The sequence below is a fragment of the Monodelphis domestica genome, chromosome 6 (genome assembly GCF_027887165.1).
Source record: "Monodelphis domestica isolate mMonDom1 chromosome 6, mMonDom1.pri, whole genome shotgun sequence".
NCBI classification, from domain to species: Eukaryota; Metazoa; Chordata; class Mammalia; order Didelphimorphia; family Didelphidae; genus Monodelphis; species Monodelphis domestica.
The window spans coordinates 67134347-67145255 of record NC_077232.1 but is presented as its reverse complement, the minus strand read 5'-3'; the positions used below and the strand labels follow the sequence as shown (position 1 = coordinate 67145255).

The 10909-nt window shown below is 37.2% G+C and overlaps 1 protein-coding gene across 8 annotated transcripts in view; it reads left to right on the top strand.

Annotated features, from left to right (window-relative positions):
- Positions 1–10909, top strand: part of SOX6 (SRY-box transcription factor 6) — a 673059-nt gene that overhangs the window by 129572 nt on the left and 532578 nt on the right. The window lies entirely within an intron of this gene.

The following is a 10909-nucleotide window of genomic DNA, read 5'->3' as shown; positions in this document are numbered from 1 at the left end:
TGATTTCACCAATGTAGGAAAATGATCCCTGAGCAAACTCCTTCCTCTGACGTAGACCTGGGATTTGACTGTAAATCTCAGTCTTGGAGAGTTGCTGAGCGACACCAAGAGACAACATGATTTATTTATGATCATGCCACTAATATATCACAGGCAGAACTTGAATCCAGGTCTTGTGAATTAGGCAATGGCCCTCTGTCCGTTGTAGGACTGCATTACAATTCTATACTGGTCCTCTCTACAAACTTACTATTTAAGGGGCACAACTATTACCATGTTCCTCTTCATTTCCTCCATGCAATTTAATCCTATTGAAAATAATTCCACTAAGATTGATGAAGCTCTTACCATAGGCATGGTGCTATACTAAGTCTTGGGGTGGGGTGGGGGTGATGATTCAATTCAACACAACAAACACTTAGGAAATGTGTCCTTTGTACAAGTCTCTGTGCTAGGTCCTGGGGAAGATACACAGTTTCGAGCAATGTGACACATATTTACAATGTGTAACAATAATATCTGATTCTTATACTCCATCTCCTTTCAGCCTGATTCAGATACTTTCTTCCTGCATTATTATATCATTGTATAGGTGTGAAAATTAGACTGAGACGAATGAAGTGACTTAGAGTTATGTATTTAGTAAGTTTTCCTAAGTCTGGAAGGATAAAAGAAGTTGTGGGGCCAGAGGATTGGATTCAAATTCCACCTATGATGCTTACAATTAATATGATCTTGGGCAAGTCATTAACCTCCCTGAAACTCAGTTTTTTCATGTGTAACATGAAAGGATTATATAATCAGACATTCTCAATATATGACCCAGGATCTCCTAGAGGTACCTGAGACTCTCTTCTTTTAAACCCTTACCTTCTGTCTTAGTATCATTTCTAAGACAGAAGAGCAACATGGAATAGGTAATCGGGCTAAGTACCTGTCCAGGGTTACATATCTAGGAAGTATCTGAGGTCAGATCTGAACCCAGGACCTCCCCACTTCAGGCCTGTTTCTCTATCCACTATGCTACCTAACTGCCCCTTCTGAGGCTCTTTTGGAGGGGTCTGTGAGGTTAAAACTTTTTATAATAATTTTGTTGTTCAGTTTTCAATTGTGTCTGACTCTTGGTGACCACATTTCAGGTTTCTTGGTAAAGATACTGGAGTAGATTGCCATTTCCTTCTCTAGTTTATTTGTTATTCAAATATAATTATATAATTTAGTATTTCATAATAATACAGATTTCTAGTATTATAAATATTGATAGATACAATTCAAATAAATAAAAACTGAAGTCCTTAGTGATTTTTTAAAAGTGCAAAGGGGTCCTGAGACCAAAAAAGCTTGAGAACCATTGAATTTGATAGCCTCTGAAGGCCTTTCTAGCTCTAGATTTATGCTCCCTTGATAAGTGCTTTCATGGAAGCAAGGTGATATCTGAGGCTGTGGGGAGAATGGGAGAATTCGTTCCTGACTAAAAAATATGAAAAATCTTGAGAGGCAATGGTTCTTAAAAGATGAGAAGAATTTCAATAGGTGTGTTTTTTGAGGGGTTGAGGTGTCACCATCTCCATTTTAGGAAAAGGTAGAGAGGCTCAAAAATGGGAAAAGTTTTTAGGATGGTAATTTGGGAGTTTTCAGCCTCAAACATAAAATTCATGAGGAAGAAAAATAAGAGATAGGAATCAAAATGGTGGATTGGAGTCTTTTTGGAGGGCTTTGGCCATCATAGTAGGGTTCTTGCTAGAGAATGGTTTTACTTGTGTTAAAGAGGTAAAAAGAAGAAATTAAGCAGATGAATGTGATGCTGAAGCTTGAAATAGTATTATCAAACCCAGATGCGTCTAGAAGAAAAGGACAATCTGATCAGTCAGATGAATGCTGGCTGGGATTGTACAAGAAATAGCAAGGTTTGCAGCATTCTGAAGGTGCTAGCTGCTCCCCACCCCCTCACATAATAGCTACAATTCTGTTTGCCCAGATTTATTACCTAGAATAGTTGGATGGATAATAGTGATTTGAAGCCTACCTGTGTTAGCTCCAAGTCCTGGTACAAAGCAAGGAAGTTCAAGATCTTTACTGATGAATTTGTCTGCCTGTTAGCTTATCTAACTATAGTTCCACAGACCCATTTGTTACTCAGAACAGCAAAGATCTTTCTCAAAAACATTCTTGACCTTTTAGGCCTCATATGTGTCAGTCATAGGATCCTTGATCATGGATGGATTTGGAGTTGAAAGAAAGGGATTTTACAGATTATCAAGTAACAGGATCATAGATTTAGAATTGGAAGGGCATACAGGTTATAAGTGGCAGAGCAAGAATTCCAACTCAGGTTATCAATCCCAAATCTATCACTCTTTCTGATTTTGCTTTGACATTGAACCTATTGACTTATTTAGTCTATGAATTGTACTCAGATTCCACACTCAGAGAACCTGACCAAGTCATTGAAGAACTTGACATCAAATATGTTTTGTGGGACAAAGAAGGTTTTTCACTTTTTTCATATCTGTATTTTTTCAGACAAGTAGTTAAGCTAGACATTAGAGAGTTCTGTAGTCACACTTGGCCATTAGATTTCTTCAATTTTGAATGAAATTTATGACTTCTTTGCCATAGGACACTAAAGTATCTCACATAAAAATAGTTGTCATTTTCTGTAGTACTTGAAGGCTTGTGAAGCACTTCACATAACTGATATCATCTGAGCCTCTCAGACCTGGCATAAGGGAAACCAATATTCAGAGAAGCTAGGTAGTTTGACCAAGGTTGCTCAGCTAGGAAATGTTGCAATTCGCATCCAGATCTCTTGACCTCTTTCCATGGTTTTAAGCTGCCTTCCCTAGTCCTAGTCTCTCATTCTAAACCTAAAGAAATGAATATTCAGAGAAGGGAGAGATTTGTCCAGGTCATCCAGTCAGTGAGAGCAATTCCATTTTAGCTTCTCTAACACCAACTCTAATGCTCTTTTCACTAAGCCACTCTGTCTCTAGAATTTGTAAAAGATGGGTAGTTCTGTGGTAGGTACCCAACTTCTCCATTTTCTTCTGCATCTTTCCCTATTCTGTGATGTCACTATAACCACCTTTTGTCTGGGCTGCTCTGCAAATACACAATGGACAATCTTCCCTTTCCCCCAAACCAGTTCCCAGATGAAGTTCTCAGGTCCTTGAGTTGAAGAATTGACCTTTAGGAATAGGCTGGATGATCAGTCCCAGGACTGTTGAGTCTGAAATTATTATATTCATTCATTGAGATTTAGATGGACTATAGCCAGCTTAGTATAATAGCTCATCACACTTATATAGCAATTTACTACTTTCAAGGTGCTTTTCTCACAACAACCCTATGAAGGCAGCTAGTGTAGGGTTTCTTACATACCCATTTTTTTTAACAGATGAGAAAATTGAGGCTTAGAGAAATTAGGCAACGAGGTGGAATAGCTGGGACTTGAACCCAGGCCTGTTGTCTTGTTTTTAGGACCCTTGGGCTTGATTTGGCATGTAGTGAGCCCATACTTGCTTCCTATTTGATCAAGCTCATTGGTTTTTTCTCCTTATCTTTAGAGAATTTCACTGTTGAGAGTATTTTTTATTTTTTTTCGCATAGGATTATTGACTGCTTCCATTTCCCTTCATTCCTGATGCCATCTTTTAAAAAAAGCTTTGCTGTGTCTTTCCATACAGCTTCCCAGGAAGGGAGGAAATGTGAGCCCCATGCAAGTGAAGTGTAAGTCTGGCCAATCTCACAGTGCAGAAAGCTCTCATTGTTCCCCAGCTTTCAGCACCACTGTGTAGCATTGAAGGCATACATATGTAGCTTTGTAGATGTGGTTTGGATCAACAGGAAGTGTTTATTCCCCCAAGAAATATTGGCTACATGGATCTTTAGACCTTGAGGTCAGCTCAAAGTGTCCAATGTAAACCTGTGAGAGGGGACAAGAAACAGATTAATGTAATGTGAAGCAATAACCATTTTCACCTGGAGAGAGGCCAAGATTATAACCCTGGAAGCTCCTGGCCACAGGGGAAATTCCAACTCAGGAGCAGCTTGGCTTTTACAGGAGGTTGTAAGTATCCCAGTAAGAGGAGATCTAGCACCACTGGGATTTCCTCTCATAATCAGATCAAGATCCAACTTGGCCTTGATTAATCAAAGGAACTCATCTTTGCTTTTCTAGCCAGGACAGAAATTATTTTGATTGCAGATGCTCTTTCCAAGGACAGTTACCTTCTCTCTGTCTATGTTTCTTGTCGCAATAGAACCAAAATTTAAAAAGTAAATGCAGGTGAAACTGAAGGGTACTAAATTTGGAATCAGAGGACCTGGTTCAAATCCTAACTTTACCACTTACTTCCTCTGTGATCTTGGGCCAGGTCCCCAAGGAGCTATGGCTATCTGGGCCTCAGGTTCTTCATCTATAAAATCAAGAGGCTCTTTCTAGTTCTAAATCCACGATCTCCCAGAAATCAGGGAGCATCTCATTGTTAATATCTGTCATTTTTTTCCATGAGGAATTGGGAAAACTTAAATCTCTGATTATTATTGGAGTTCACTAGGCTCTCCCATGGGAGTGGCAGGAATCTAAAGTATAAAATTAAGTTCCATGATTATTATTAGTTTATGGGTTTGGAGGCAGAGCTTAAAAATGAAGAAATGGTTGGGTGGGAATCCCTATTGGGAAAGTTTAGGTGCAAAATGGGAAGGTCCAGGGTACATGGAAGAGTTCTGTCTCATTCAAAGGCACAAAGTAAAACTTGACTCCTGTATTTGTGACTCTCATGATTATAGCATTCCTACTAGGAGATTTTCACATGGTCCTTAGCACATGACACCCATGAGCAGCAAAACAGGTGCAGAATAGAACTTGATTATTTATAAGGCTCTCTAAGGTTAAGTGATGGCCACAGCTCCTTCGTCATATTGTCACATTCTGTCCTTGCCCAAAGAATGATAATAGAGTAGCAGAAAGTAGGTGAGAAAAATATGCTTGGCAAGGATCTGGGATACTAATAGCCCCTTTCTACTTGTCCTGTTCAAAGACAGAGAAATATGCTGAAAAGGCATAGAAAAGGAAGGAGCAACAATGTCCCCTAGACCCAAGGGTTTGAGCCTGACACCTAGGAACTTTTTTTTAAACCCCTTATTTTCCATCTTAGAATTAATACTGTGTACTGGTTCCAAGACAGAAGAGTGAAAAGGGCTAGGCAATGGGGGTTAAGTGACTTGCTCAGGGTCATACAGCTAGGAAGTGTCTCAGGTCAAATTTGAACCCAGGACTTCCCTTCTCCAGACCTGGCTTTCTATCCATTGAGCTACCCTGAACTCATTTTTTTAAACCATATTTTGGTAAAATTCATTTCTTTCGTAATCTTATGTATTTTATTTTATGCATCTAAAAACATAATTCTGGATTTCACCATATGCTTAGTAAAGTGCCTGGCACAGACTAGGCACTTAAATGTTTATTGACCTACTAGAGGGCTAAGGGGTCCCTAACACAAAAAAGGTTAAGAACTCCCAAGTGAGCCAAATCAGAGAGACTTTCTGGAAAAACTTTAGGAAAAAAGCATTGAATGATCACAAATTGCATTCATTCCACAATCATTTGTTATACATCTTTTTTTTTGTTCAAGTCTATTCATGATCCTAGTCAAATTAGGTCAACAAACTATGTCTACTCAGAGTCAGGTATGGTGTTAAATACTAGGGCCAGAAAGAGAGGTAAAATAGTCCCTGACCGCCAAGAACTGGAAGTTTGGTGTGGGAGACAGCATGTAAACAATTATGTACCAACAAGGTATGTCTCTATATATCTGTAGATAGACATGAACATATATGTGGTGTGTGTATAGAGATATGTTCTAATCATTCCAGAAAAAAATTTTTCTCATGAAAATGACATGATTGTGACCCATGTACGCTGTTTAATCCCACATTTTCCAAAGAATTTGTGTGATTTAAAAATATGTGAAGAGATATATCATTGGAGGAAAAACCCCTTTTTTGTATCATTTTGTTTTATTTAATGAAATACTTTTTTAAAAACCATAAGTAAAAGGGTGAGCACAATGTATTCTCTGCTTTTTTCAGTCAAATGTGTGACTATAAAGATATGGACCCTAGACTACTTTCATCAAGAATATCCTTGACGCATGAGTGGATTATTCTCATAATTTGTAAACATATGGGTCAGTAATTATTGATATATTATCAATCACTTTATTTTTCTTGCTAATGATAATACATTAATTTCCCCTAGGCATTTACTAGTCTTCCTTTTTTTAGATATTTAGAGATTTGATTCCTTAGCACCCTAAAAATTGTTATTGTTAGCACAAACCTCTTCTCCGTATACTTTGTTTAGTATGGCTGTTTTTGTCTTTGTTCTCTTTAGTATCATTTCTTCCACATGACACCTACTAGGAACTATGATGTTAGAGTTCAACTGTGGTGGTTCACACTGTCATTAATGGGGAGAATAGTATATTAGAATAATCTTAACAGATCTTTTTGAATTTGTGGTTCTTCCAATTTTTTTCCCTTAAATTTAGTGATGAGGTGGTTTAATTATTATCATATTATCTGCAAAAATTTTTCTCCCTCCATAGCTTCTTGCTATTTTGAGATGATTCTAATTATTATTTCCCACCATTCTCCATAAAAAAATTTATAATTAAATTAATGTTTTAAGCTGATACTTTCTTTGTACAATAGTTTTATTCATTTGGCAATGGAACAAAGTATTTTCAGGCTAAAGTTAGGCTTTGTTGGTTTTTTCATTGTGTTGTTGTTCCTTAAGAAATTATAATAGTCTGTGCCAATGTCAGTTCTTTAATCCATTTTATTCCACTTCCTATTTTTTTTAACATCAATAGCTTACTTAAATAGAGCAGATTAGAATTATTTTAATTTCACTTCATATTTTTCTAGTTTTTATTCTTTCTCCAAATTTGTATTGATTTTGATCTTTATTTCAATAAAAAGTCATCTGAGTATAAACAAAGAGTTGGTTGAAATCTGATTCTCACACTGATAACTGGTAGTTTCCTGTTTTTCAGTTTCATTTTTGGTAATAATATTTGGTCCTCCAATTTTCAGTCTACCTTTATTTTTCTTGAACAAAATATTCATGGTATATAGTTTTGAGGCTTCTGTGTTCTCTACCTCTTTAATTTTTTGCTATTAAGTTTCATTTTCCAGCATATTTTTCTTTGCCATCCTTTCTTATTTTGTATTAAAGTCATCAAATGTTAACAAATATATTGATTTAACTCACAGAAACTTATTAAATTCTTAGTTTCCTCTATCTCTTGAATCAGTTTTTCATACATCAGCTGAAATTATCTTCATGATGATATTTAAAAATATTAATCATGCTTTCTCCAATTTGGGTTGACCAAGTATCCCATGAAATATTTCTTGTTGCTTTGGATGCATATTAAAACCAACTCTTCTATCCCCTTGATTTAGGAGAATCTATAAGCCATTTCTTTCATTTGTCATCTGATTTCATTTATAACTAAAATTTTAATATTGATATGGCTCGGTTTTTTTTTTTCTTAAACCCCTACCTCCCATCTTAGAATCGATACCGTGTCCTGGTTCCAAGGCAGAAGAGTGGTAAGGGCTAGGCAATGGGGGTCAAGTGACTTTCCCAGGGTCACACAGCTGGGAAGTGTCTGAAGCCAGATTTGAACTTAGGATCTCCTGTATGTAGGCCTGGCTTTCAATCCACTGAGTCACCCAGCTGCTCCCTAGCTCAGTTTCTTTAGCAGGATGCTATTTTAATGGTTATTGGACAAATATCTCATGTGGAGAGTACCAACAGTGAAGGTAATGTTTATAGACCATCTAATCACTGGTCTTCATAGCATCTTCTGCCCTTTTCCCTATTATGATCATTATCATCATAGAAGAGAGCCTGGGCTTCATATAGTGGAGGTCAGTTTTGTGTCTGCCTTGATTTCTTGAGTTGGCATAAACAAATAATCTATCACTTAGTGACCAGTCTAACAGTGATGAGTTTCTTTCTACTTCATGAGGCTTGTCCTCAGAAAGCAGGGACAAATCTATTGCCAGGACTATCATTCAGTCTCTTCCACCATATCAGAATTTGTGCTCTGACTTGCCCAAAGTTTTCTCTGTAGTTGTGATGTTTATCAAAGTAGTAACTTGAATAATTAATAATCTTATTGATTGATACCTTTATCTACAACTTAGAAAGGGGATCTGGGAGATTGGAAATGCTCGAATATATTTGCCTTTCTAGGTTTCTCTTGATATCTGTGTTTGCAATTCAGAATTTCTACTCAGTTCTGTCAGAAATGCTTGAAAGCCTTTTATTCCATTAAAGACCAACCCTCCCTTGTAGATTTATATTCATGTTTTTAGGATGAATTATTTTTGATGTTAACATTTTACCTTTTGTTTTTTTGAATACTGTATTTTGAAAAACATTTTTTTTACCTTTAAGTAATTGTTACCAAGGCTTATATGATCTTGACCTTGGTTCCTGGGTATTCATTCTTTCTGGATGTATATGGTATTTTTATTTGGTCTATAACCTTTGGATTTTGACTATGATCTTCCCTGGAGTTTTGATTTTCCAGGTTTTTTTTTTTCAGGAGGTGACCAGTGGATTCTATTTTCACTTTGTCCCACTGGCTTTAGCAAATCTATGTAGTTTTAATTTATACTTAAATATGATAGTCAGACAGTTAATGGTTTTCAGATAGTTTGATGATTCTTAAATGATCTCTCCTTGATTTTTTCCAGGATATTTATTTTTGATAGTTATATAATTCATATTTCCCCCTATTTAAAAAATCTTTTTGATTTGTTCTAATATTTCTTGTTGTCTCATGGAATCATTGACTTCTGTTTGGCCTATTCTAGTTTTCAAAGAATCTATTATTCGGGCAAGGTTTTCTACCTTTTATTCTAAGGTATCTTCTCTTCCCTCCTTCCTTTGATTCTCCCCTCCCCACAATCTTGGAAAGGATGGTTAAGACTATTGTTTTTTCTGACTTCTATTTCTTGAGGCCCTGCTGTGGGCTTCTATATTTCCCATTTTCAGAGCTCTGTGATTGCTTGTCTGTGTGGTTTTCTATCCCCTCAGGGAACCAACTCATCTGAGAGCTGCTTTGGGCTATCCTACCTCCTGGAGCCTCCCTGCTTTTGGCACCATAGCAAACTTCCATCTGAGCCCTTTTTTGTCCAAGCACATTTCAGTGAGCTGCTTACTTATTTCTTTGGTCTTATGCTAGCTTTGTGTGTATGTGTGTGTGTGTGTGTGTGTGTGTGTGTGTGTGTGTGTGTGTGGTTTGAGGATGGATGAAGGAGTTTACTGATGTAGCTCTTTGGATTTCTTACTTATAATTTAATAACAATGCCTCTTTTTTCCTCATTGCCAGAGTATATGTGGAAGAGATGGGTTCCGCTATGACTTTTCACACTATCTTCTTACTTGGAATTCTGTTCATCTTTATGATTTCTTAAAGATGGTTTCTCACATGCACACTTATAATAAATTAATTCTTCCATTTTGACCTATGATTAAGATCACAGAAATGATTTTACTATTGTTGTTCAATTTTAAAATTATTTTAAAATTAGTATTTAGTATCAAATTTAGTATTTAGTATAAAAATATTTAGTAATGTGAATCTGTGTTAGAGAAGTAAGAATCTGAGCAGAGAGGGTGATGTTTTCTTTTATACTGACTTGAAGCCACTTGCATTGGTGTTATATGCTTTGTTTAAAATTATGAAAACATTTAAAATGGTGGTTTACATTCATGAGGAACTTTCCAAAGTCCCTTACCTCATTATCCCTTTGGATCTTAATAATAGTCCTTTGAGTATTACCATTCCCATCACAGGGCTGAAGAATCTGTAGATTGAGAAGTGAAGTAACTTACTGAAGGTCATAAAAGTAGGGCCCACAGTCTTTTGACTTTTAATTCAATGCTTTTCCCACTATGCTCTGCTACCTCTTTCACCCCCTTCTTTTTCTCATCACAGAAATTGTGGGATATAAACAGAAGTGTAAGATGTGACAACATTTGGCTTTTAACAGTTCATCCCTTGGGTTCCCAAAATAGGTAATAGATGATGGCTATTAGTCTATGCTTCCCTATGAAACATTTTTGGGCCTCATAGGAGCTTTAAAAGTGGCTTCAGAATAATTAATGTAGAAAATGGATCATTTTTGAGAAAGCACTTCTTACGGAAAAAATGCAAGGTAAGATTCTCCTAGAAAACTTAAGTCCTTTGGTTTGGTTAAGACAACGATTGAACCTGCACAGTCAAGAGGGGAAAGAGTGATGAAGCAGGATGCATTTGGCCCTACTTTTCAGCACTGTCTTTTGTTGCTGAATATTTCAAAGCTTTTTCACACCCAGCAAACAGGTGCAGCATGTCTTTCTATTCCTGCCAAATGAAGAGCCACCTCTCATCACCTGCCTGGCACCTCAGCTGTGCTGGCTGCTGAGCTGGCAAAGATCTGCCATTGGGTGGCAACTGGCAATCAAGTGCTGCCTTCCCTGTGGACAGGCTCTTCTTTTGCATTTATCAGCCTCAGTCTGGGCCCTGATGGTAATTTGCGTGGTTGGGAGGCAGCTTGGTTTCAGTTCAAGCCATGTTGCCTCCAGGATGCTTGGAAATGTGTTGCGAGGCTGAGTTTTGATGAACCTCAGAGCACACTCCTTGTCTAACTGGCATGGACTGAAGCAAAGGAGCCTGACAGTATTAATAATTCAGCATGTAGTGGCACTGTAGCTATTAATGCACTCGCATTTCACCTTGACAAGCCTAGGCTGATTCACCTGTGAAAATGAGTTCAGTGGTCCCATTTCAGTCTCTGGTGGGCATTTGTGTACCTTACCAAGCCTGTGAGTGAAATCCAG